Source organism: Dendropsophus ebraccatus, chromosome 2 (assembly GCF_027789765.1).
Source record: "Dendropsophus ebraccatus isolate aDenEbr1 chromosome 2, aDenEbr1.pat, whole genome shotgun sequence".
Taxonomy (NCBI): Eukaryota; Metazoa; Chordata; class Amphibia; order Anura; family Hylidae; genus Dendropsophus; species Dendropsophus ebraccatus.
The window spans coordinates 20,107,924-20,135,001 of NC_091455.1; the positions used below are offsets into that span (position 1 = coordinate 20,107,924).

At 46.5% G+C, this 27,078-nt stretch overlaps 1 protein-coding gene and 1 long non-coding RNA gene across 2 annotated transcripts in view; one reads left to right on the plus strand and one right to left on the minus strand.

Moving 5' to 3' along the window:
* ZHX1 (zinc fingers and homeoboxes 1) overlaps window positions 1-5,119 on the minus strand; it is a 28,749-nt gene extending 23,630 nt beyond the window's left edge. The window contains exon 1 of the mRNA XM_069957130.1: window positions 4,820-5,119. The gene's annotated coding sequence lies outside the window, so the exon portion shown is untranslated. The remainder of the gene's footprint in view (window positions 1-4,819) is intronic.
* The window catches only part of LOC138783014 (uncharacterized), a 38,366-nt gene continuing 16,345 nt past the window's right edge, over window positions 5,058-27,078 (plus strand). Inside the window, exons 1-2 of the long non-coding RNA XR_011361613.1 lie at window positions 5,058-5,177; window positions 19,043-19,111. This is a non-coding gene — a long non-coding RNA (uncharacterized lncRNA). The remainder of the gene's footprint in view (window positions 5,178-19,042; window positions 19,112-27,078) is intronic.

A 27,078-nucleotide genomic window follows, 5' to 3' on the forward strand; every position in this document is an offset into this window, starting at 1 on the left:
GCGCAGATCCCAGCTCGGCACTCTATTGCTTTCGGCGAGATCAATAGATCACTAGATTGTAAGCCCTCGCGGGCAGGGTCCTCTTCCCCATGTATCGGTCTGCAATCTGCCTTCATGTAATGTGTTTTGATCTTGTAATGTTACTGTTTGTCACCCCTGGTCGCCTGTATAGCGCTCTGGAATTAAGTGCGCTTTATAAATAAATAATAATAATAATCTTATAGTATAACTATACTGCAGTATATAGTATAACTATACTACATAGATCTCTATAAGAGATCAGTGAAGTTATACTAGAAGTCCCCCAGGGGGAATAACCCTAACCTAAGGGGGGCTTCTAGTATATGTGTAAAAAAAAAGAAAATGTTTTATTATTAATAAAAAAATCCTCTCCCATAATGAAAGTTAGAATCACCCCCCTTTTCCGATTTAAATCAATAAAAATAAACAAACAAACATGTCTGGTATCGCCGCATGCGTAATCGCCAAAACTATTAATTTATTTCATTCCTGATCTCGCACGGTAAACGGCATAAGCGCTAAAAAATTTCCAAAGTAAAAAATTGCACATTTTTGTTTGCAAAAAATCCAGAAAAATTGTAATAAAAAGCGATCAAAAGTGGCAATCAAGGTGCCGATAGAAAGTACACATCATGGCGCAAAAAATGACACCTCACACAGCCCCATAGACCAAAGGATAAAAGCGTTATAAGCCTGGGAATGGAGCGATTTTAAGGAACATATTTTATTTTTTAAAAAGGTTCATTTTTTTTTTTTAAAAGCCATCAAATAAAATAAAAGTTATGCAAGTTACATATCGTTGTAATCGTAACAACTTGAGGAACATGCATAACAAGTCAATTTTACCCTAGGGCAAATGGCGTAAAAACGACCCCCCTCCAAAATTTAAAAAAATGTGTGGTTTTTTTTGTTTTGTTTTTTATTTCACCATAAACTAAATTTTTATGGGGTTTTGCAGTGTACTTTATGCAAAAATTAAGCCTGTCAGTGCAAAGTACAATTGGCGCAAAAAATAAGGGCTCATGTGGATATCTAGGTAGAAAAATGCAAGTGCTATGGCCTTTTAAACACAAGGAGGAAAAAATTAAAGCGCAAAAATCAAAATTGGTCCGGTCTTTAAGGGGTTAATGTCTATGGGCTGTGTGGTGTACATCACAGTAAACAATATGTTCACTAAGGGCGGATAAACAATGAAAAATCTGACACTAAAAAAATCTGTATGTATAGCCCTAAAGACTTCTTTCACACACTTTTCCATGTGACTTTTTCCATGTGAATCTTTGTGTTACTGTAATCTGCAGTAACTTTTGACAGGTCCTCGGACACTCCTGAGACCCACTGCGATCCCAAGATACAGCCAGGGTAGTCCCTGCTTCTCTCCGTGGCTGTCAATCAAAACAGACTTATTGCTAAGGGTGCAGTCAGCACAGAGAACTTCCCGCAGATTCTGCCGCTCGTCCCCGCTTGATTCTCCGCCCGTCCCATAGACTCCATTCTATGTCAATTCTTTGGGCAAACGACGGATTCCACCTGGGCAAGGAATGGAGTCTATGGGACAGGCAGAGATTCAAGTTGGAGTGCGCAGGGGCGAGTGGCAGGATCTGCGGGAAGTTCTCTGTTGGATTCTGTAATGTGAACATACTCTTACTTTGGAACAAAATCAGATGTCCCTGCTGGCCGGGGAGTGGAGCGGACTGCTGCGTACACCTTGGGGTGTGAGACCCAGAGCGAATAGGAGCAGTCTGAGGACCTGTCAACAGTTACAGCAAATAACAGTAATGCTTTGCATATTTACATCAGCATCTATATATAAGCCAGCATCCCTTATTTTTGTAGAGATGCCAAAGTAAAGCTCTGATAGCTCCCTATAGCGCATGGGTCCCTGAGGATGAAAGCGATTCTATTACCTACATCTTCGGCACCGTTTCCTGAGGCTAGTAAAGCCGTTTGGCGCACTGGGGTGCGACTACCGCCCCCAGTGCACCAATCCACCCCTTGCCAATCTACCCCTTCTAATAAGTATCAGTGGAGTGGGCTGTCTGGCGCACAGAGGGTCGTGCACAATATTGCAGATTACTAGCGGACCTTACAGCTAATGCGGAAGCAGCCGATCATGACGGGTACACTTTAAAGTGCATCTATCACCAGAAAATTTACTACTAAACCACCAGCAGCAGCACCCCAGGGCTCTCAATAAAAAAATAAAAAAAAAAACTTTGAAAGAAGGAAAAAAAAAAAAAAAAAGTGATTCGTGACGTGTTTCCCATAGACTGCAGTGCCCTCACTTGCAGCGCCTTGCTGTCGTGCATCCCCACCCTCTGCATGTTTGATGACCCTGGGCACGTGTCATGGCATCCTGCTGTGAGCATAGTAAGCTGGCATGTGTGTATAAATAAATATATATATATATATATATATATATATATATATATATATATATATATATATATATATATTAGGGATGGTACGAACCCGAACCCTCGGTAATGATTCCCACTGTCTGCCCACTCCGTGGAGCAGGCGGATCCAGCGGGAGGACCACCTTGAAAACTGGGATACAGCCATAGCCATAGGCTGTATCCCAGTTTTCCAGGCGTTACTCCCGCTGGATCCGCCCGCTCCACGGAGCGGGCAGACAGCGGGGATCTGCTGCCGAGCGTTCGGGTTCATACGAACCCGAACCTCGGCAGGTTTGGACCATCCCTAATATATATATATATATATATATATATATATATACATATACATACACACACATACGCACTACGGACCCCAAGCACATATCACCCGCCAAGGATTCCACAGCTCGCCTCTGCGCATCTCCACCTGTGCCATACTCCATTCTATGGTCAGGCAGATTGCGCCATCCGCCTGAGAAACGAACGGGTTCATTCTTCAGGCAGACGGCGGAATCTGCCTGACTATAGAATGTAGTCTATGGCACAGGCAGAGATGCATGCAGCCAAGAGCGTGGGTGAGCTGCAGAATCCGCGGTGGCGCGCGCTGACAGGAGAGTCCGATGCCCATAGAGAATGATGGAGCATCGGACTCCCCATTCATTCTCTATGAGTGTCGGACACTGCTGTGTGCACGCGCGCCGGGCTTCGGGGGCTGATATCTCCGTGACACGACGCATCATGGCGCTCTGCTCCCAGGCCGCTTCCGGGTGTCTGACGCCGCCCGAGACACTACGTCTCAGGGCCTCTCAGCCACTCAGTGAAGGAGGCGGGATCCGAGCGGACTTAAAACGGATCCCGCCTCCTTCACTGAGTGGCTGAGTGGACCTGAGACGTCACGTCTCGGGCCCGCGTCAGACACCCGGAAGTGGCCGGGAACCGGAGCGCAGTGATGCGGGACCCGCCGCTGGAACCGGGGAGGTAAGTGGACATCTTTTATTTCAGCCAACTCCTCCCCGGTCCTCCCAAAAAAGTGCCCCCGCGCTGAAGCACCCCTTTAATTAGTAAGAGGGCAGGAAGTACAGTGGAGAGCCACGGCATCCCAACAGTAATGCAGCTCCGCGAAAATGCCTCTTTGACACTTGAACATCACATATTACAGCGTTTTTCAGAAAAGAGGAGAAAAAAAAAAAAAAAAAAGCCAAAGTAAGGCTGGATCAGCCTTAAAAAAAGATGCAAAAACAGATGCAATTGCGTGCAATCCGTTTTTCCATTGACTTCCATATAAAAAAAAAAAAAAAAAAAAAAAAGATCAAAACGAATGTTTTTGTTTCTTTTTTAGTGTACACAAAAATGTGGTTGACCACGTTTTGGGTACGTTAAAAAAATCATTGAAAAACGGATATGTTAAACGGACTGCAAAAACATAGTGTGAACTGACCCTAAAAGGTATCTGCCGTCTCCTTCTATGGAGGGCTCTGAGGTCCTGCTGGCTGTTTCGCAGGGTCACTTCTGCTGCATTATGCAGCCTGCGTGTAATCAAACGCCAATCTCTGTGATCAGCGCTCATCTAAGTGTATCTGTCACGATCGTCTGCTTCCAAATCATTGGTGAGATCCTCTGCTAATCCGGAAGTTTGGGTCTCCATGGATACGGAGACACAATCAGACAATATAAAGAAGGAACCTCCATTAAAACCAATGGGGTTCACTCGCGTTATCATCGGATTGTATCGCTGGATGGCTTGTGCCCCCCTTTCTGACAACCATGGTTTGCCCCTTTTAGGCCACGTCCCCCCGATACTGCGTCTGAAACCACGCCCCCACATGGTCACCTACAGCAATGCTGCGTTGCCACAGCTACTGGTGACCACATAGGGGCGTGGTTTCAATCGTATGCCTATCGTGGGCGGCATCGGCCGTTAATCACCACATGTAATACGGCCCTTAGGGTACATGCAGATTTTTACGAACTGATTTTGGTATCTAGAATGCAGCATGTGAACCTATCCTTAAAGAAATTTTTGAGGTGGTAGTTTCTGCATAAAAAACGCCAGTGTGAACATGCCCTAAAGGTATGAAGCCCCAAACTGTGAGTCTAAACTCATATTATACATTAGTAGACACATTTATACGTCACTCTATGACATCACGCATATGATCCCATACATGACCCTATATAACATGGAGGTATATAAGGCCACGTCTCTCTACCCCCGGTCACACAGTGCGGTTCTCCCCGCTCCCCTCAGCACAGGCCCGGCTCATTGTGCGCACTGGTCGGGAGGCCCCGGGCCTGTCCCCGGTCACCGCGGCCTCAGCGCACACACAGCAGGCCGCGGGCTCCAGGCCCGGGGGAGGGGTGACAGGCCGCCATCCTCCTCAGCTCCGAGTCTCCATTACCTGCTCCCGCCGGCCGCTCAGCTCTCGTCCGCCGCCACCGCCGCCTCCTCCTGCACGGCGGCCATCTTACTCATGGCGACGACACAGGGGCGGCTGCTGCTACTGCTACGACGAGTGTGGAGGGGAGACTTCTCCGCCCGCCGCCTAAACGGAGAAATATCCAATTTTATTCCGTCTTTTCTCCGTGTGAATAAATTATCCGTGAAGGAAAAAAATGCGATTATTTGGGACCCGGCCGCCGATCGTCAGAGGGTCGGAATTTTTTTTTTTTTGGCGGTAATTGTAGGCGGGGAAATAGCTTCAATGGCTGTAACGTGAGCGATCCTCCCACCGTGTCCTTACCAGGGCTAATCGTGAGGTAAAAATCACTGAAAAGCCCCCAAAAACAGCTGGAAAGGGGAGCATTACCTCATGTAGAGGGGGAGTAATATGTAATTATTACATTAGGGGCCAAAAAGGGGGAATATCTTAAAGAGTGAGGAAGGTTATGTGACAGAAAGGGTTAAATATATTGCAGTGAGGTAAATTCGTCATTTTCACGAAACGGAACCGCTCTTGACCCAGTATGATATTCGCTTGAGTAGGTCCGTGTTGCATTTGCTGATACGGCCATCAGTAACGGTGGCGCTATTTCAGGTAAAAAGATTATTTAGGGGCCCGAACGCTGATGGTCAGCGGGTCAGGGAAATGGTTTCAATGGCTGTAACGCCAGCGATCCTCTATCTATCGTGTCTATCTCCATCAGGGAAAAATCACTGAAAACCCCCGAAAAACAGCTGGAAAGGAGAACATTACCTCAGACATATGGGCAATAATAGAGAATTACATACAGCACACAGTTACTACCTGTAACACCACACAGTACTGTATTCTCAACCTGTAACACCACACAGCACTGTATTCTCTATGTGTCTGTAACACCACACAGCACGCTGTATTCTCTACCTGTAACACCACACAGCACACAGTTACTACCTGTAACACCACACAGCACACTGTATTCTCTACCTGTAACACCACACAGCACTGTATTCTCTACCTGTAACACCACACAGCACTCTGTATTCTCTACCTGTAACACCACACAGCACGCTGTATTCTCTACCTGTAACACCACACAGCACTGTATTCTCTACCTGTAACACCACACAGCACGCTGTATTCTCTACCTGTAACACCACACAGCACACTGTATTCTCTACCTGTAACACCACACAGCACTCTGTATTCTCTACCTGTAACACCACACAGCACACTGTATTTTCTACCTGTAACACCACACAGCACGCTGTATTCTCTACCTGTAACACCACACAGCACGCTGTATTCTCTACCTGTAACACCACACAGCAAGCTGTATTCTCTACCTGTAACACCACACAGCACTGTATTCTCTACCTGTAACACCACACAGCACTCTGTATTCTCTACCTGTAACACCACACAGCACGCTGTATTCTCTACCTGTAACACCACACAGCACTGTATTCTCTACCTGTAACACCACACAGCACGCTGTATTCTCTACCTGTAACACCACACAGCACACTGTATTCTCTACCTGTAACACCACACAGCACTCTGTATTCTCTACCTGTAACACCACACAGCACACTGTATTTTCTACCTGTAACACCACACAGCACGCTGTATTCTCTACCTGTAACACCACACAGCACGCTGTATTCTCTACCTGTAACACCACACAGCATGCTGTATTCTCTACCTGTAACACCACACAGCACTCTGTATTCTCTACCTGTAACACCACACAGCACACTGTATTTTCTACCTGTAACACCACACAGCACGCTGTATTCTCTACCTGTAACACCACACAGCACGCTGTATTCTCTACCTGTAACACCACACAGCATGCTGTATTCTCTACCTGTAATACCACAGAGCACCCTGTATTCTCTACCTGTAACACCACATAGCACGCTGTATTCTCTTCCTGTAACACCACATAGCATTGTATTCTCTACCTGTAACCTCACACAGCACACTGTATTCTCTACCTGTAACACCACACAGCACGCTGTATTCTCTACCTGTAACCTCACACAGCACGCTGTATTCTCTACCTGTAACACCACACAGCACGCTGTATTCTTTACCTGTAACACCACACAGCACGCTGTATTCTCTACCTGTAACACCACAGAGCGCTGTATTCTCTACCTGTAACACCACACAGCGCGCTGTATTCTCTACCTGTTACACCACACAGCACGCTGTTTTCTCTATCTCTAACACCACACAGCACACTGTATTCTCTACCTGTAACACCACACAGCACGCTGTATTCTCTACCTGTAACACCACACAGCACTCTGTATTCTCTACCTGTAACACCACACAGCGCTGTATTCTCTACCTGTAACACCACACAGCAGGCTGTATTCTCTACCTGTAACACCACACAGCACGCTATATTCTCTACCTGTAACACCACACAGCACGCTGTATTCTCTACCTGTAACACCACACAGCACTCTGTATTCTCTACCTGTAACACCACACAGCGCTGTATTCTCTACCTGTAACACCACACAGCAGGCTGTATTCTCTACCTGTAACACCACACAGCACGCTATATTCTCTACCTGTAACACCACACAGCACGCTGTATTCTCTACCTGTAACACCACACAGCACGCTGTATTCTCTGCCTGTAACACCACACAGCACGCTGTATTCTCTACCTGTAACACCACACAGCGCTGTATTCTCTACCTGTAACACCACACAGCGCGCTGTATTCTCTACTTGTAACACCACACAGCATGCTGTGTTCTCTACCTGTAACACCACACAGCGCGCTGTATTCTCTACCTGTAACACCACACAGCATGCTGTATTCTCTACCTGTAACACCACACAGCACGCTGTATTCTTTACCTGTAACACCACACAGCACGCTGTATTCTCTACCTGTAACACCACACAGCACGCTGTATTCTCTACCTGTAACACCACACAGCGCGCTGTATTCTCTACCTGTAACACCACACAGCATGCTGTATTCTCTACCTGTAACACCACACAGCACGCTGTATTCTCTACCTGTAACACCACACAGCACTCTGTATTCTCTACCTGTAACACCACACAGCGCTGTATTCTCTACCTGTAACACCACACAGCAGGCTGTATTCTCTACCTGTAACACCACACAGTACGCTATATTCTCTACCTGTAACACCACACAGCACGCTGTATTCTCTACCTGTAACACCACACAGCACGCTGTATTCTCTGCCTGTAACACCACACAGCACACTGTATTCTCTACCTGTAACACCACACAGCGCTGTATTCTCTACCTGTAACACCACACAGCGCGCTGTATTCTCTACTTGTAACACCACACAGCATGCTGTGTTCTCTACCTGTAACACCACACAGCGCGCTGTATTCTCTACCTGTAACCTCACACAGCACGCTGTATTCTCTACCTGTAACACCACACAGCACGCTGTATTCTTTACCTGTAACACCACACAGCACGCTGTATTCTCTACCTGTAACACCACAGAGCGCTGTATTCTCTACCTGTAACACCACACAGCGCGCTGTATTCTCTACCTGTTACACCACACAGCACGCTGTATTCTCTATCTCTAACACCACACAGCACACTGTATTCTCTACCTGTAACACCACACAGCACGCTGTATTCTCTACCTGTAACACCACACAGCACTCTGTATTCTCTACCTGTAACACCACACAGCGCGCTGTATTCTCTACCTGTTACACCACACAGCACGCTGTATTCTCTATCTCTAACACCACACAGCACACTGTATTCTCTACCTGTAACACCACACAGCACGCTATATTCTCTACCTGTAACACCACACAGCACGCTGTATTCTCTACCTGTAACACCACACAGCACTCTGTATTCTCTACCTGTAACACCACACAGCGCTGTATTCTCTACCTGTAACACCACACAGCGCTGTATTCTTTACCTGTAACACCACACAGCACGCTGTATTCTCTACCTGTAACACCACACAGCACGCTGTATTCTCTACCTGTAACACCACACAGCACGCTGTATTCTCTACCTGTAACACCACACAGCACTCTGTATTCTCTACCTGTAACACCACACAGCGCTGTATTCTCTACCTGTAACACCACACAGCAGGCTGTATTCTCTACCTGTAACACCACACAGCACGCTATATTCTCTACCTGTAACACCACACAGCACGCTGTATTCTCTACCTGTAACACCACACAGCACGCTGTATTCTCTGCCTGTAACACCACACAGCACACTGTATTCTCTACCTGTAACACCACACAGCACGCTATATTCTCTACCTGTAAGACCACACAGCACGCTGTATTCTCTGCCTGTAACACCACACAGCACACTGTATTCTCTACCTGTAACACCACACAGCACGCTGTATTCTCTACCTGTAACACCACACAGCACACTGTATTCTCTGCCTGTAACACCACAGAGCATGCTGTATTCTCTACCTGTAACACCACACAGCGCGCTGTATTCTCTACTTGTAACACCACACAGCACACTGTATTGTCTACCTGTAACACCACACAGCAGGCTGTAATCTCTACCTGTAACACCACACAGCACACTGTATTCTCTACCTGTAACACCACACAGCACACTGTATTCTCTACCTGTAACACCACACAGCACGCTGTATTCTCTACCTGTAACACCACACAGCACGCTGTATTCTCTACCTGTAACACCACACAGCACGCTGTATTCTCTACCTGTAACACCACACAGCTCTGTATTCTCTACCTGTAACACCACACAGCTCTGTATTCTCTACCTGTAACACCACACAGCACGCTGTATTCGCTACCTGTAACACCACACAGCACTCTGTATTCTCTACCTGTAACACCACACAGCTCTGTATTCTCTACCTGTAACACCACACAGCACGCTGTATTCGCTACCTGTAACACCACACAGCAAGCTGTATTCTCTACCTGTAACACCACACAGCACGCTGTATTCTCTACCTGTAACAGCACGCTGTATTCTCTACCTGTAACACCACACAGCACGCTGTATTCTCTACCTGTAACACTACACAGCGCGCTGTATTCTCTACCTGTAACACCACACAGCACACTGTATTCTCTACCTGTAACACCACACAGCACCCTGTATTCTCTACCTGTAACACCACACAGCACACTGTATTCTCTACCTGTAACACCACACAGCACGCTGTATTCTCTACCTGTAACACCACACAGCACGCTGTATTCTCTACCTGTAACACTACACAGCGCGCTGTATTCTCTACCTGTAACACCACACAGCTCTGTATTCTCTACCTGTAACACCACACAGCGCGCTGTATTCTCTACCTGTAACACCACACAGCACGCTGTATTCTCTACCTGTAACACCACACAGCACACTGTATTCTCTACCTGTAACACCACACAGCACCCTGTATTCTCTACCTGTAACACCACACAGCACACTGTATTCTCTACCTGTAACACCACACAGCACACTGTATTCTCTACCTGTAACACCACACAGCTCTGTATTCTCTACCTGTAACACCACACAGCACGCTGTATTCTCTACCTGTAACACCACACAGCACACAGTTACTACCTGTAACACCACACAGCACACTGTATTCTCTACCTGTAACACCACACAGCACGCTGTATTCTCTACCTGTAACACCACACAGCACGCTGTATTCTCTACCTGTAACACTACACAGCGCACTGTATTCTCTACCTGTAACACCACACAGCTCTGTATTCTCTACCTGTAACACCACACAGCACACTGTATTCTCTACCTGTAACACCACACAGCAGGCTGTAATCTCTACCTGTAACACCACACAGCACACTGTATTCTCTACCTGTAACACCACACAGCCCACTGTATTCTCTACCTGTAACACCACACAGCACACTGTATTCTCTACCTGTAACACCACACAGCACGCTGTATTCTCTACCTGTAACACCACACAGCAAGCTGTATTCTCTACCTGTAACACCACACAGCACGCTGTATTCTCTACCTGTAACAGCACGCTGTATTCTCTACCTGTAACACCACACAGCACGCTGTATTCTCTACGTGTAACACTACACAGCGCGCTGTATTCTCTACCTGTAACACCACACAGCACACTGTATTCTCTACCTGTAACACCACACAGCACCCTGTATTCTCTACCTGTAACACCACACAGCACACTGTATTCTCTACCTGTAACACCACACAGCACGCTGTATTCTCTACCTGTAACACCACACAGCACGCTGTATTCTCTACCTGTAACACTACACAGCGCACTGTATTCTCTACCTGTAACACCACACAGCTCTGTATTCTCTACCTGTAACACCACACAGCACGCTGTATTCTCTACCTGTAACACCACACAGCACGCTGTATTCTCTACCTGTAACACCACACAGCACGCTGTATTCTCTACCTGTAACACCACACAGCACCCTGTATTCTCTACCTGTAACACCACACAGCACACTGTATTCTCTACCTGTAACACCACACAGCACACTGTATTCTCTGCCTGTAACACCACACAGCTCTGTATTCTCTACCTGTAACACCACACAGCACGCTGTATTCTCTACCTGTAACACCACACAGCACGCTGTATTCTCTACCTGTAACACCACACAGCACACTGTATTCTCTACCTGTAACACCACACAGCAGGCTGTAATCTCTACCTGTAACACCACACAGCACACTGTATTCTCTACCTGTAACACCACACAGCACACTGTATTCTCTACCTGTAACACCACACAGCACACTGTATTCTCTACCTGTAACACCACACAGCAAGCTGTATTCTCTACCTGTAACACCACACAGCACGCTGTATTCTCTACCTGTAACAGCACGCTGTATTCTCTACCTGTAACACCACACAGCACGCTGTATTCTCTACCTGTAACACTACACAGCGCGCTGTATTCTCTACCTGTAACACCACACAGCACACTGTATTCTCTACCTGTAACACCACACAGCACACTGTATTCTCTACCTGTAACACCACACAGCACGCTGTATTCTCTACCTGTAACACCACACAGCAAGCTGTATTCTCTACCTGTAACACCACACAGCACGCTGTGTTCTCTACCTGTAACAGCACGCTGTATTCTCTACCTGTAACACCACACAGCACGCTGTATTCTCTACCTGTAACACTACACAGCGCGCTGTATTCTCTACCTGTAACACCACACAGCACACTGTATTCTCTACCTGTAACACCACACAGCACCCTGTATTCTCTACCTGTAACACCACACAGCACACTGTATTCTCTACCTGTAACACCACACAGCACGCTGTATTCTCTACCTGTAACACCACACAGCACGCTGTATTCTCTACCTGTAACACTACACAGCGCGCTGTATTCTCTACCTGTAACACCACAAAGCTCTGTATTCTCTACCTGTAACACCACTCAGCACGCTGTATTCTCTACCTGTAACACCACACAGCACGCTGTATTCTCTACCTGTAACACCACACAGCACGCTGTATTCTCTACCTGTAACACCACACAGCACCCTGTATTCTCTACCTGTAACATCACACAGCACACTGTATTCTCTACCTGTAACACCACACAGCACACTGTATTCTCTGCCTGTAACACCACACAGCTCTGTATTCTCTACCTGTAACACCACACAGCACGCTGTATTCTCTACCTGTAACACCACACAGCACGCTGTATTCTCTACCTGTAACACCACACAGCACACTGTATTCTCTACCTGTAACACCACACAGCAGGCTGTAATCTCTACCTGTAACACCACACAGCACACTGTATTCTCTACCTGTAACACCACACAGCACACTGTATTCTCTACCTGTAACACCACACAGCACACTGTATTCTCTACCTGTAACACCACACAGCAAGCTGTATTCTCTACCTGTAACACCACACAGCACGCTGTATTCTCTACCTGTAACAGCACGCTGTATTCTCTACCTGTAACACCACACAGCACGCTGTATTCTCTACCTGTAACACTACACAGCGCGCTGTATTCTCTACCTGTAACACCACACAGCACACTGTATTCTCTACCTGTAACACCACACAGCACACTGTATTCTCTACCTGTAACACCACACAGCACACTGTATTCTCTACCTGTAACACCACACAGCACACTGTATTCTCTGCCTGTAACACCACACAGCTCTGTATTCTCTACCTGTAACACCACACAGCACGCTGTATTCTCTACCTGTAACACCACACAGCACGCTGTATTCTCTACCTGTAACACCACACAGCACACTGTATTCTCTACCTGTAACACCACACAGCAGGCTGTAATCTCTACCTGTAACACCACACAGCACACTGTATTCTCTACCTGTAACACCACACAGCACACTGTATTCTCTACCTGTAACACCACACAGCACACTGTATTCTCTACCTGTAACACCACACAGCAAGCTGTATTCTCTACCTGTAACACCACACAGCACGCTGTATTCTCTACCTGTAACAGCACGCTGTATTCTCTACCTGTAACACCACACAGCACGCTGTATTCTCTACCTGTAACACTACACAGCGCGCTGTATTCTCTACCTGTAACACCACACAGCACACTGTATTCTCTACCTGTAACACCACACAGCACACTGTATTCTCTACCTGTAACACCACACAGCACACTGTATTCTCTACCTGTAACACCACACAGCACACTGTATTCTCTACCTGTAACACCACACAGCAAGCTGTATTCTCTACCTGTAACACCACACAGCACACTGTATTCTCTACCTGTAACACCACACAGCAAGCTGTATTCTCTACCTGTAACACCACACAGCGCGCTGTATTCTCTACCTGTAACACCACACAGCACTCTGTATTCTCTACCTGTAACACCACACAGCACACTGTATTCTCTACCTGTAACACCACACAGCACACTGTATTCTCTACCTGTAACACCACACAGCAAGCTGTATTCTCTACCTGTAACACCACACAGCACGCTGTATTCTCTACCTGTAACAGCACGCTGTATTCTCTACCTGTAACACCACACAGCAAGCTGTATTCTCTACCTGTAACACCACACAGCACGCTGTATTCTCTACCTGTAACACCACACAGCACACTGTATTCTCTACCTGTAACACCACACAGCACGCTGTATTCTCTACCTGTAACACCACACAGCACACACTATTCTCTACCTGTAACACCACACAGCACACTGTATTCTCTACCTGTAACACCACACAGCACGCTGTATTCTCTACCTGTAACACCACACAGCACGCTGTATTCTCTACCTGTAACACTACACAGCGCGCTGTATTCTCTACCTGTAACACCACACAGCACACTGTATTTTCTACCTGTAACACCACACAGCACCCTGTATTCTCTACCTGTAACACCACACAGCACCCTGTATTCTCTACCTGTAACACCACACAGCACGCTGTATTCTCTACCTGTAACACCACACAGCACACTGTATTCTCTACCTGTAACACCACACAGCTCTGTATTCTCTACCTGTAACACCACACAGCACGCTGTATTCTCTACCTGTAACACCACACAGCACGCTGTATTCTCTACCTGTAACACCACACAGCACACTGTATTCTCTACCTGTAACACCACACAGCACGCTGTATTCTCTACCTGTAACACCACACAGCACGCTGTATTCTCTACCTGTAACACCACACAGCACACTGTATTCTCTACCTGTAACACCACACAGCACACTGTATTCTCTACCTGTAACACCACACAGCACGCTGTATTCTCTACCTGTAACAGCACGCTGTATTCTCTACCTGTAACACCACACAGCACGCTGTATTCTCTACCTGTAACACTACACAGCGCGCTGTATTCTCTACCTGTAACACCACACAGCACACTGTATTCTCTACCTGTAACACCACACAGCACCCTGTATTCTCTACCTGTAACACCACACAGCACGCTGTATTCTCTACCTGTAACACCACACAGCACGCTGTATTCTCTACCTGTAACACTACACAGTGCGCTGTATTCTCTACCTGTAACACCACACAGCTCTGTATTCTCTACCTGTAACACCACACAGCACGCTGTATTCTCTACCTGTAACACCACACAGCACGCTGTATTCTCTACCTGTAACACCACACAGCACACTGTATTCTCTACCTGTAACACCACACAGCACCCTGTATTCTCTACCTGTAACACCACACAGCACACTGTATTCTCTACCTGTAACACCACACAGCACACTGTATTCTCTACCTGTAACACCACACAGCTCTGTATTCTCTACCTGTAACACCACACAGCACGCTGTATTCTCTACCTGTAACACCACACAGCACACAGTTACTACCTGTAACACCACACAGCACACTGTATTCTCTACCTGTAACACCACACAGCACTGTATTCTCTACCTGTAAGACCACACAGCACACTGTATTCTCTACCTGTAACACCACACAGCACGCTGTATTCTCTACCTGTAACACCACACAGCACTGTATTCTCTACCTGTAACACCACACAGCACGCTGTATTCTCTACCTGTAACACCACACAGCACACTGTATTCTCTACCTGTAACACCACACAGCATGCTGTGTTCTCTACCTGTAACACCACACAGCGCGCTGTATTCTCTACCTGTAACACCACACAACACTCTGTATTCTCTACCTGTAACACCACACAGCACGCTGTAATCTCTACCTGTAACACCACACAGCACGCTGTATTCTCTACCTGTAACACCACACAGCACGCTGTAATCTCTACCTGTAACACCACACAGCACGCTGTATTCTCTACCTGTAACACCACACAGCACACTGTATTCTCTACCTGTAACACCACACAGCACGCTGTATTCTCTACCTGTAACAGCACACAGCACGCTGTATTCTCTACCTGTAACACCACACAGCACGCTGTATTCTCTACCTGTAACACTACACAGCGCGCTGTATTCTCTACCTGTAACACCACACAGCACGCTGTATTCTCTACCTGTAACACCACACAGCACCCTGTATTCTCTACCTGTAACACCACACAGCACACTGTATTCTCTACCTGTAACACCACACAGCACGCTGTATTCTCTACCTGTAACACCACACAGCACGCTGTATTCTCTACCTGTAACACTACACAGCGCGCTGTATTCTCTACCTGTAACACCACACAGCTCTGTATTCTCTACCTGTAACACCACACAGCACACTGTATTCTCTACCTGTAACACCACACAGCAGGCTGTAATCTCTACCTGTAACACCACACAGCACACTGTATTCTCTACCTGTAACACCACACAGCCCACTGTATTCTCTACCTGTAACACCACACAGCACACTGTATTCTCTACCTGTAACACCACACAGCACGCTGTATTCTCTACCTGTAACACCACACAGCAAGCTGTATTCTCTACCTGTAACACCACACAGCACGCTGTATTCTCTACCTGTAACAGCACGCTGTATTCTCTACCTGTAACACCACACAGCACGCTGTATTCTCTACCTGTAACACTACACAGCGCGCTGTATTCTCTACCTGTAACACCACACAGCACACTGTATTCTCTACCTGTAACACCACACAGCACCCTGTATTCTCTACCTGTAACACCACACAGCACACTGTATTCTCTACCTGTAACACCACACAGCACGCTGTATTCTCTACCTGTAACACCACACAGCACGCTGTATTCTCTACCTGTAACACTACACAGCGCACTGTATTCTCTACCTGTAACACCACACAGCTCTGTATTCTCTACCTGTAACACCACACAGCACGCTGTATTCTCTACCTGTAACACCACACAGCTCTGTATTCTCTACCTGTAACACCACACAGCACGCTGTATTCTCTACCTGTAACACCACACAGCACGCTGTATTCTCTACCTGTAACAGCACGCTGTATTCTCTACCTGTAACACCACACAGCAAGCTGTATTCTCTACCTGTAACACCACACAGCACGCTGTATTCTCTACCTGTAACACCACACAGCACACTGTATTCTCTACCTGTAACACCACACAGCACGCTGTATTCTCTACCTGTAACACCACACAGCACACACTATTCTCTACCTGTAACACCACACAGCACACTGTATTCTCTACCTGTAACACCACACAGCACGCTGTATTCTCTACCTGTAACACCACACAGCACGCTGTATTCTCTACCTGTAACACTACACAGCGCGCTGTATTCTCTACCTGTAACACCACACAGCACACTGTATTTTCTACCTGTAACACCACACAGCACCCTGTATTCTCTACCTGTAACACCACACAGCACCCTGTATTCTCTACCTGTAACACCACACAGCACGCTGTATTCTCTACCTGTAACACCACACAGCACACTGTATTCTCTACCTGTAACACCACACAGCACGCTGTATTCTCTACCTGTAACACCACACAGCACGCTGTATTCTCTACCTGTAACACCACACAGCACGCTGTATTCTCTACCTGTAACACTACACAGCACTGTATTCTCTACCTGTAATGCTGATATTGGAATAAAGTAAAAAAAACTTTTTGAATTTAATTTATGAGAAAGCATCTTTTATCTTTAAAGTTGAGCCCAACAATAAGGACTTTATCCGATATTATCTTACATGGGATATACTGTTTATACCTCGTTTTTTCTCCAGGTGGGTTTGGCAGTGCCGGCTCTGATCCTCTCTGCCGTTTAGCATCATTTTTGTGAATACGCTGCAGTACTGCAATGAAACTCCAACATGTGTGATCATAGCCCTAATTTCACTGCAGACTTTCACTGATCAGTAAAATCAGTGCAGCAGCTGCTTCTGGCCGTTCAGAGATGGTCAATCACTCAGGGGATTTGGGGATCCAGCCAAGCCTCCTGTGACATCACGCTCTGCCCCCTGTCTGCATCATCAGCCTGTGCTCAGCAAACACACACAATGTGAGACAGAGGCATGGAAGAGGCATTTGTCTCCTAAGGTGAGAGAGCAGAGGGAACATGAGACAATGTGGATTGGCACAGAGGCCATTTTTCTTGATTTTCTTGACTCTGCATGTCAATCAGCTACCAGTGTAGCAGAACTGTACAGATATGGTAATACATTGTATAGACACATCAATATGACTTTTAATGTACTTTTAATAGAAAACAAATTTTCCTTATGTGGAGTTCCCATTTGAAGCGACTCTGTACCCACAATCTGTCCCCCCAAAACCGCTTGTACCGTCAGATAGCTGCTTTTAATACAAGATCTGTCCTGGGGTCCGTTCGGCAGGTGATGCAGTTATTGTCCTAAAAAACAACTTTTAGGGTATATTCACACGGACGGGCTCGCAGCGAGATTCTCGCTGCGAGCCCGGCAGGTCCTGGCAGTTCCCATACACTACATACTTGCTGCGGTCTAAACGACCGCAGCGAGTATGTAATTATACCGCCCTTAACCCCTTCTGCTCCCGGCCGGCTCCCCCGCTGTGTATATACTTTACCTGTCCTCGCTGCACGGGTCCGGCGTCCTGCTCTCCCGCCCGGCCAATCAGTGGCTGCGGCTGGGCAACACACTGATTGGCCGGACAGGAGAGCAGGACGCCGGACCCGTGCAGCGAGGACAGGTAAAGTATATACACAGCGGGGGAGCAGAAGGGGTTAAGGGCGGTATAATTACATACTCGCTGCGGTCGTTTAGACCCCAGCAAGTATGTAGTGTATGGGAACTGCCGGGCTCGCAGCGAGAATCTCGCTGCGAGCCCGCCCGTGTGAATATACCCTTAAACTTACAGCCCCGTGCCCTACGGGCGTGGCTTGGAATATCTGTGCCCTAACTTTGCACCACCCCTCCGTCGCTCCTCCCCACCCTCTTCATCATTAGGAATGCCACTAGAACATTTTCTCCATGCTGAACATTGGACAAGTATCTTAACAATATAGCCCATGTGCTGGGCTGATACAGCTGACGAATAGTAGGCAATCTGCCTGAAGCATTCCTAATGATGAGGAGGGACGGAGAGGTTGTGCCAGCCTAATGCATACACAACCTAGACCACTCCCGTAGGGCACAGGGCTGCCAGTTTAAATTATTATTTTTTTTTTTTTAGGACAATAACTGCATCACCTGCCGAACGGACCCCAGGACAGATCTTGGATTAAAAGCTGTAAATCTGAAGGTACAAGTGGTTTGGGGGGGGTCAGATTGTGGGTACAGAGTCACTTTAAGGAATATGGTACTGTATGCTTTGCTACTCCCCAAAAGTAAGTGCCAATGTTTCTGAAAGAAATCATTTGTAAATCACTTCTTTTACCAAAGGACTTCTTACTCCCGAAAAGAGAGTCCTAAAGTTTTGCGGCCAATAGGTGTCTCACTTCACTGGAAACTGCAGTTTCCTGCCTGTTGTTAGGGGAATTCTGTCTTTAGCAACAGAGAGACCAGGAGAAAACAGGGCTTGGCTACTGCTATGTGCAGGAGAGAATCTGGATTGTGTCAATGCAAGCTTTAGAGCAGTGCTTCTGAAACTGTGAGGCGCCCCCTAGTTGCTGGTGAGGCACATTTCACAAAGGTGACTATAAGCTGCACAGTTAGTTACTATCGTTACTACGATAAATCACTATTTGGAATTACACTGAACGATTAGTGAACAAATGTGGAATTACAACGAACAATTAACGATGATTTTAGGGGCCGATCTAAATCAACGATCGACACAAATGATTTTTTGATCGTTGCCTGCAATTACACAGGCCGATTTTTGTTTAAATTGGAACGATAAAACAATTTTCCGCATGATAATCATGCCCTGTAATAGGGCCCTTACACTTAGCAGAGATCTGGACTGTCTGTTGCATTATATGTTGGGTATGGTTTCAAGCTGTACATTAAGAATATTGTACCCCGAGGCTATTGTGACTTAAAGGCGTAGTGCGGCGGTAAAAAATTATACACTCGGGAAGATCTGAGGTGTTCGGGCCGGCCGGCCGAAGATGACGTTTGGCACAAGATGGCGGACGCGTGTCGGCACGGATCAGGTATGTATAATGCACTACACTTCCGGGTACACGGGTGGGGGTGGTGGGACACGGGGAAGGGGGCCATTCACAGACATAACATACATTACAAAGTTGTATAACTTTGTAATGTGTGTTATTCTGTGAATAATTTTTTACCGCCGCACCACCCCTTTAAAGCGTAACTGTCATTTCAGGGTCATTTTTTTGAAAACATTAAATATCAATAGTACAAGCGATTTTAAGAAACTTTGTAATAGGTTTTATGTACTAAAAGAGTTTCCTTCTGTAGTGAAAAAGCAATCTCCCAGCCTCCCCCCTCACATCAGATGAAGCAGGATTTCTGTCTCCATTATGTGGCTATGGAGAGGGGAGGGGCTGTTAGGAGTGACTGAGCACGGAGCAGTCCTGCACTGACCTTTCTGACCCCAGAATTCTGCGGTTTAGGTGCCCAGAGAGTCTACAAACAGCTGACCTTCATGTCACCTCTTCCTGCTCCCTCATCTCCCTCAGCCCCTCCCCCCTTCATAGGCTTACAATGGAGAGAGCAGAGCCCGTCTTCACTGGCTTCTCTGTAATGAAGACGTGTTTGCCTGATAATGCACAGATTAGAAGTCAGGGGGGGAGGCTGGGAGATTGCTTCTTGAGTACAGAAGGAGGCTTTTTTGGCTGATAAAACCTATTACAGAGTTTCTTAACCCCTTAGTGACCGCCGATACGGCTTTCTACGGCGGTCACTAATGGTCCTTATTCTGCTGCCATCAGCTTTTTACGGCGATGGCAGAGAATAAGGCTGCGGGGCCGGGACGGCCCCCACCCCATCCCCCCGGCTACCGGAGGTAGCTGAGGGGTTGGGGCAGTGTGTGAGGTCCGTCCCGGCCCCCCCCCCCTTACCGACGATCGCCGCTATTAACGTTATAGCGGCGGCCGTCGGTAAAGGGGATTACCGGTGCTGCCGCCGCCTTTCATCTCCCCCCGCCGTGAATCTACGGCGGGGGGAGATGAAATAAGTGTATATCAGACCCCAGATCAGACCCCCCTAGTGCCCCGATAACTAACCCCCCTCCCCCGGCGGCCATCATTTCCAAGATGGCCGCCGCCATCGCTGTGAACCGACTAACGTCGGTTCACAGCGATTAAAAAGTTAAAATGAATGAAAGCCCCATGCTCTCCGCCACCGGAGGTAGCGGAGGGCATGGGGCAGTCATCGGGGACCCCCCTGTGGGGTCCCGGTACAAGCGATCAGCGGTATATACTATATACCGCTGATCGCTTGTACCATGTGCTCCCGGCACTTTTTATCCCCTTTCACCATAAATGATTGGTGACAGGGGATAAAAAGTGATGTCCCCCCACCCCCCAAGTCGCCCCCCACCCCCCCTGTCACCCCCGTCCCCCAGTCACCCCCCCCTTCCCCATATACTCACCGGATCCTGGAGCTCCTTCCTCCTCGACGTCCTGGCTGGTTATGAAGTGCGCATGCGCTTCACAACCAGCCAACTCTGAAAATTTAAAGTGACAGAGACCAATTTGGTCTCTGTCACTGAACTATGATTACTGTGATAGAAAATATCACAGTAATCATAGTAATACAGTGAAAATGAATATGTAAAGTACAAAAAGTGACAAACATACAAAAAAATAAAACACACTTTTTATTATAGTAATAATTGCAGTTTACTCCCAAATTACCCCTAACCCCTCCCCAGATTACCCGTAACCACCGCACGTTGCCCGTAACCACCGCACGTTGCCCGTAACCACCGCACGTTGCCCATAACCACCGCACGTTGCCCGGAACCACCGCACGTTGTCCGTAACCACCGCACGTTGCCCGTAACCACCGCACGTTGCCCGTAACCACCGCACGTTGCCTGTAACCACCGCAAATTGCCAGTGACCCCCTCCAGATTGCCCGTAACCACCCCAAATTACATGTACCCACCCCAGATTACCTATAAGCACTTCAGTTTATCAGTAACAATCCCAGATTGTCTGTAACCCTTCCAGGTTGCACATAACCCCCCCAGGTTCCCCGTAATTACATGTAACCCCCCCAGATTGCACGTAACCACTGCGCGTTGCCTCTGACCACGCCACGATGCCTCTGACTACGCCACGATGCCTCTGACCACGCCACAATGCCTCTGACCACCGCACGTCGCCTCTGACCACCGCACGTCGCCTCTGACCACCACACGTCGCCTCTGACCACCGCACGTCGCCTCTGACCACCGCACGTTGCCTCTGACCACCCCACGTCGCCTCTGACCACCCCAAATTGCCAATGACCCCCTCCAGATTGCGGTGCCCATGTCAGATTACAGGTACCCACCCCAGATTGCCTATAAGAACTTCAGTTTATCCGTAACCACCCCACATTGCCCGTAACCACCCCACGTTGCCCGTATCCACCTCAGATTGTCTGTAAGCACTGCAGGTTGCCCGTAACCAGCCAACGTTGCCTGTAACCACCCCAGATTGTCTGTAAGCATTGCAGGTTGCCCGTAACCACCCCACGTTGCCCGTAACCATCCCAGATTGTCTGTAAGCACAGCAGGTTGCCCGAAACCAGCCCACGTTGCCCGTTACCAGCCCACGTTGCCCGTAACCAGCCCACGTTGCCTGTAACCAGCCCACGTTGCCTGTAACCACCCCACGTTGCCTGTAACCACAGCAGGTTGCCCGTGACCACCCCATGTTGTCCGTAACCACCCCAGATTACCTGTAACCACCTCAGGTTGCCCATAACCACCCCTGGTTGCCCGTAACCACCCCACATTACCTGTAATCTCATTTTTTTTATTTTATTTTAGTAACTGCGCTATTCTAATAACCATTACTAGCTGTGGTTTTGCTCCTGTAAATTGGCGCTCCTTCCCTTCTGAGCCCTGCTGTGTGTCCATACAGTGGTTTATGCCCACATATGAGGTACCGTTTTACTCAGGAGAACCTGCGTTACAGATTTTGGGGTACGTTTTCTCTCCTGTTCCTCGTCAAATTGAGAAATTTCAAACTAAACCAACATATTATTGGAAAAATTCGAGTTTTTCATTTTTACTGGCCAATTTTGAATACTTTCCTCTAATACCTGTGGGGTAAAAATGGTCACCACACACCAAGATGAATTCTTTGAGGGGTGCTCTTTCCAAAATGTGGTGACTTTTGGGGGGAATCTATTCTGCTGACACTACAGGGGCTCAGCAAACGCACCTGGCGCTCAGAAACTTCTTCAGAAAAATCTGCACTGAAAATGCTAATTGGCGCTCCTTCCCTTCTGAGCCCGGCTGTGTGCCCATGCAGTGGTTTATGCCCACATATGGGGTACCGTTGTACTCAGGAGAACCTGCTTTACATATATTGGGGTGACATTTCTCTCCTGTTCCTCGTGAAATTGAGAAATTTCAAACTAAAGGAACATATTATTGGAAAAATTCGAGCTTTTCATTTTTACTGTCTACTTTTGAATACTTTCCTCAAATACCTGTGGGGTCAAAATGGTCACCACACCCCAAAATAAATTCTATGAGGGGTGCACTTTCCAAAATGGAGTGACTTATTGGGAGATTTTACTCTGCGGACACTACAGGGGCTCTGCAAACGCACCTGGCACTCGGAAACTTCTTCAGCAAAATCTGCATTGAAAAAGCTAATTGGCGCTCCTTCCCTTCTGAGCCCTCCTGTGTGCCCATACAGTGGTTTACGCCCACATATGGGGTACCATTGTACTCAGGAGAACCTGCGTTACAAATTTTGTGGTACTTTTTTCCTCTTGTTCCTCGTGAAATTGAGAAATTTCAAACTAAAAGAACATAATATTGGAAAAATTTGAGTTTTTCATTTTTACTGTCTACTTTTGAATACTTTCCTCTAATACCTGTGGGGTCAAAATGGTCACCACACACCAAGATGAATACTTTGAGGGGTGCACTTTCCAAAATGGGGTGACTTATGGCGAGATTTTACTCCGCTGGCACTACAGGGGCTCTGCAAACGCACCTGGCGCTCGGAAACTTCTGCAGCAAAATCTGCATTGAAAAAGCAAATTGGCGCTCCTTCCCTTCTGAGCCCTCCTGTGTGCCCATGCAGTGGTTTATGCCCACATATGGGGTACCATTGTACTCAGGAGAACCTGCGTTACAAATTTTGGGGTACTTTTTTCCTCTTGTTCCTCGTGAAATTGAGAAATTTCAAACTAAACGAACATATTATTGGAAGAATTCAAGTTTTTCATTTTTACTGTCTTCTTTTGAATACTTTCCTGTAATACCTGTGGGGTCAAAATGGTCACCACACACCAAGATGAATTCTTTGAGGGGTGTACTTTCCAAAATGGGGTGACTTATGGGGGGTTTTCTCTCTGCTGACACTACAGGGGCACTACAAACGCACCTGGTGCTCAGAAACTTCTTCAGCAAAATCTGCATTGGAAAAGCTAATTGGCGCTCCCTTCCTTCTGAGCCCTGCTGTGTGCCCATACAGTAGTTTACGCCCACATATGGGGTACCGTTGTACTCAAGAGAACCTGCATTACAAATTTTGGGGTGCTTTTTGTCTCATATTCCTTTTGAAAATGAGAAACTTTAATCTAATCTATATATTATTGGAAAATTAAAATTTTCAATTTTTTTACTGCCTAATTGTGAATACTTTCCTCCAGCCCCTGTAGGGTTAAAATGCAAATTTTTTCAATTTTTCATGATATTTTGATGTTTTTTACAAAAAACACACAAAATAGTGACCAAATTTTGCCACTAACATAAAGTGCCATATGTCACGAAAAAACAGTCTCAGAATCGCTAGCATACGTTAAAGCATCACTGAGCTATAAGAGCATAAAGTGAGACAGGTCAGATTTAGAAAAATGAGCCTGGTCATTAAGGCCCAAACTAGCTGCAGCACGAAGGGGTTAAAATCGCTTATACTATTGATTTCTGCAATAAAAAAAAAATATGACAGTTACGCTTTAAAGATGAGATGCAGCCAGCTGGCCCCAGTTCCTGCTAACCAGGAGAGAAGCTGTGCCTTGATCCTGTACAACTGTTGTGACCCCCAAGCATGTGGTGTTCCTTTAGCACACTGTCTGCCCGGATAGTAGACACTCATTTAGGCTAGGTTTATATGCTGCAGTTTTTATTGTTTTTTAAGGTCAGGGAGAAACTGCATGCTATATTAATAGAGATGAACATAACTCAAGGAGTCCAATCATTTGGCATTTGATTACCAGTGGCTGAAGAAGTTGGATAAAGACTATGGCTGTATCCATGTTTTCCCAGACTCCCTAAGGCTGCATCCAACTTCTTCAATTGGTATTCAAATGTTGAATGATGCTCGAGTTGCGCTCATTTCTAGTTCTTAAAGGGGTACTCCAGCGAAAATCTTTTTCCCAGTAATTGAAACACATTACAAAGTTATCTGTCCCCCTTCCCTATCTTTTCCCCCCTCAATCCCCCACCAGGAAATGAAGTAAACTTAGGGTACTATTACACGGAACGATAACACTGGTCAACAGCCAAAAAGGTTCTGACATGAAAACATTTGATCTTAACTAATTTTGGGGTGCTGAGATCGAAAATTATGTTCAAATTTTGAAATTGGCTTTAATTTTCAAGATATAGACGTACTTTCTATATTTCTCACAGCCTGTTATACAATACTGGGAAAAGTTTGCATCATCAGTATTGCATCATCAACTGGTATATTGCATCATCTTATGCTGCGTTTACACAAAACGATAATTGGCCTGATCGTAACGATGTCCGAGTAACGATTTTTTTTTTACAACGGTCAGCGTTTAGACTGTACGATATATGGTACGGAAATTCGCTCTGCGATCGTTTTGCTATCGTTTTGCGATCGCTTAAGCCTATCTCACACATTGGTTAAATCGGCGAACGACTGTTTACACGGAACGATCTGCGAATTATTTGCGAACGACGATTTTGGAACATGTTGTAAGATCAAAATGAACGATTTCTCGTTCGTCGTTTGATCATTCGCAGCGTTTACACGTACGATTATCAGTCGAATTCAATCGTTATCGTGCGAATTCGCACGATAATCGTTTTGTGACCAATGACAATGACCAATATGGGAAAAAGGTATCAGGGTAAGGCTAGGTTCACACTGCGTTTTTGCAATGTTTTTTTTTAATCCGTTTTTTTTTTTTTTTGCAAAAAACGGATGAAAAAAACTGATGCATTTGTGTGCATCTGTTTTGATCCGTTTATCCATTGACTTCCGTTTTTAAAAAACGAATCGTTTTTTTTTTCTTTTGAGGGACACAAAAGTAGCATCAGCTACACAAAGCTAGTGTCAGCTACAAAAATGCATACGTTTTTTTGCAAAAAAACGGATAAAAAAACCTGATTGCAAAAACGCAGTGTGAACCTAGCCTTAATGGAACCCACCAATGCTTGCAGATTACTGTTGGTCAGTTATCAGAGACAATCCCATGTATGAATACAAAAGACGTGTAAATGCGCCGAATAGCCATGGAATAAGGAGCGACATTCCAGAGGTCAATAAACAGAATTAATTTGTAAAAACTCTTGGATACGCCTGTAAATTGTAGTTGATTTCAGATAGTTATGAAGTTTCCTATGAATATATTTCAAAAGTTTATGAACAGTAAACTTGCTTCCTTATGATTGCAGAAGTAATAAATATGTCGGCTATTATACTGTATTCTATACAACTCACAAAACAGTAACATGAGAACTCTTCCGTATCATAGAAACTAGAGACAATTCACATTTTTCCTTGTGATATTTGAATTCAGCACATAACAATCATTAAGAAATGGATAATTTTATTTCGGAACCAAACAACTTTTGAAAATTTGTTGGCCTTAAGTCTCATCAGCTGATCACTGATATAGGTTCTGACCTATAATCGTCGGGCGCCGACCGTGCACTGCTACGTGTAATAGCTGTGCGCGGCTGACAATATGAAAAGAGGAATACATTACCTATCAAGGCTGCAGGGCTCCTCTTCCTCTGCGCTTCTCCCCGGGTCCTGCGCGCTCCAACTTCACAGCGGCTTGTCAGCTGAGACAGGCCACTCTGAAGCTGGAGCGCGCGGGACTCGGGGAGAAGCACAGAGAAAGAGGAGCCCTGGAGCGTGGATAGGT